Source organism: Emys orbicularis, chromosome 12, assembly GCF_028017835.1.
Source record: "Emys orbicularis isolate rEmyOrb1 chromosome 12, rEmyOrb1.hap1, whole genome shotgun sequence".
In the NCBI taxonomy this organism is placed as follows: domain Eukaryota; kingdom Metazoa; phylum Chordata; order Testudines; family Emydidae; genus Emys; species Emys orbicularis.
The window spans coordinates 43060671-43063310 of NC_088694.1; the positions used below are offsets into that span (position 1 = coordinate 43060671).

General features: G+C 44.8%; 1 pseudogene; it reads left to right on the forward strand.

Moving 5' to 3' along the window:
* Nucleotides 1–1165: 1165 nt before the first annotated feature.
* LOC135886240 (olfactory receptor 11A1-like) lies at nucleotides 1166–2383 on the forward strand (annotated as a pseudogene).
* Nucleotides 2384–2640: the final 257 nt, after the last annotated feature.

Below are 2640 nucleotides of genomic sequence, written 5' to 3' on the forward strand. Positions count from 1 at the left end.
CATGGAGGGGTTCTTAGGGTCACAGAGGATTGAGGGAAGAAAAGGGATAAGAGTAACTAAAAGGCTATAACAACAATAGAATCATTTCCCCAGATCGCACCATTCACAACTATGCCCCAGCCCCAGCCACCTCCCTGGCATCTTCCCAGGCAGATGGAATGCCCAGGATGAATCCAGAGATGCATGTTGCAGCATCGTAAATGCTGGTCGGCTTAAAGAAAATGCAAGGGCAGGGTCCTTTCCTGGGTCCCTGGTCTGGAGTCCCATGGAGGTCCTGGTTGGCTCTAGGTAGCCGGCACCAGGTAGGATCTGTGCCTCTGGATCCTGGTCTCCTCAGGCTTGGATCTGCCTGATCCGTGCATAGGGTCCCACATCTGTTCAGGGTCTGCCTTTTTGGGGAGGGGGAGCTAAGCAGAGAATCCCTGAGCTGTTCTGCTTCTTATTCCAGACTCAAACTCTAAGCAGGCTGGGAAGTGGTGTCCAGAGGCTCTGGAGTCATTATTGTTGTAGTCCATGAGTAGGTCCCCTAGAAGCTCAGTCCAGCATTCCAGGAGCCGACAAACTCCGAAATCGGCCCATTTATAGATTACATAGGAACACAGGACATGCACATAATTTCCAGGTCCTGATTCTGATCGCACTTGTTCAGCTGTCCAGTGGGATTCTCTCCTACAGAAGTTAATGTTGTAAAGAACAATTTAAGTGGGGTCAGAATTAGACCAAGGCAATTTCTCATGTGAGGAAAGGCTGCAAGATTGGGCCCATTAGTATTGGAGCAATTCCAACACTCTTGCTTAGCTCCTTAGACCTTTACTGAGTGGTATAAAACTCCCCACTGGCTAGCATACCTTGAGAAACCAGTCCCTATGTTGCTCTGTATAGCTTAATTAAAGTCCTTATTCAGCAAATCACTTGGGGCCATATTTTTAAAGGTATTTGGGCACCTAGCAGGATTTTCAAAAGCACCTAGGCACCAAGAACTCATAGATTTCAATATAGGTCCTAATTGCCTTTGCACCAATCTGCAATTTTAAGCACCTACTGCTTTTGAAAATCTGGCCTTCATCACTTGCTTAATCCAGTGCAAATTCAGGGTTTCACAATTCTGCCTTTGAAAGCCCTGCCTCTCCTATATAGTATTTTTATATTTACCTAGATGACCCACATGCAGAAAGTATAAGTGGGCAATCAAATGGTCGTCACCAAGTTCATCCTCTTGGGATTCGGGGATCTCCCTGAACTGCATACTCTTCTCTTCCTGCTGTTTCTAATGATCTACATTGTGACCGTGGCCAGGAACATCCTCATCATTGCTCTAGTTGTGGCTGATCAGAACCTGCACACCCCCATGTACTTCTTCCTCGGGAACTTGTCCTTTGTGGAGACCTGCTATAGTTCCACCATCCTGCCCAGGATGCTGTCCAGTCTCCTGACTGGAGACAGAACTATTTCTGCCTGTGGCTGCATCATGCAGTTTTATTGTTTTGGTTTCTTGGCATGTACAGAGTGTTATCTCCTAGCAGCAATATCTTATGACCGGTATTTAGCTATATGTAAACCTCTGCATTATGCAGCCCTTATGAATGGCAGAACCTGGGTTCTAGCAGTTGGGTCATGGCTATGGGCATTTGTGGCTAGTACTATAACTGTATGTTTGATGTCACAATTAACATTCTGTGGCCCCAGTGAAATCGACCATTTCTTCTGTGATCTCAACCCATTGATTAAACATTCCTGTCATGACACCAACCTAATCAAGCTGCTGAGTTTCATACTCACCTCCATAGGTGTCCCTTTCCCATTTCTATTAACCCTGGCATCCTACATTTTTATCATCACCACCATTCTAAGAATCCCTTCCACCACCGGGAAGAAAAAGGCATTTTCTACCTGCTCCTCTCATCTCATGGTAGTGTCAATTTTCTATGGGACTACAATCATTGTCTATATTTTACCAGACACTGACACTCTTAGAGACCTCAACAAAGTGTTCTCTGTCTTCTATACTGTCCTGACTCTCCTGGTCAATCCCCTCATCTACAGCCTGAGGAACAAAGAGGTCAAGGAGGCCCTGAGAAAGATCACCCATAAATTGGTGGTGCTCACAAGAATTCAGAAGGAGAGACTGCTGTGGGAACAAATCCATCTGGCTGAACTAGCAGTGGAGATAGCATCTAGGTGTCCTCAAGCTCATGCCCATTGGTGCTTCCATGGGGAATGTGAGGACATACTAAGTTTTGGGATGGCTGCATTCCCATTAAATACTAGAGCTCCTATTTACTACTGCCCTCACTGCAAACATAACTGTGATACGCTCTGCACTCCACACAGCAAATTTCAAGATTCCAGTTCCGTATTTCATCTGCTCTTCTGCTCTAACTGAGTTGGGAAAACACATTTTGCATAGCCCTGGTTTTGGATTCCAGTGGGTGGGTTTGGATTGTTACACTATTTGGTCTCTCCTGTGTGTCCTGGATTCCTAAATGCTCCCAAATTTTGTATCTGGGAAGGCTGTATTTTTGTAATATGTGTTCTCTTGCAAAGATTAATAGGTTTAGAAGACCTAAATAGTTTCCTATCAATCAATCAATCAATCATCAGTCAATAAATGATAAACATGTTTTTGTTGAAACATCTCTT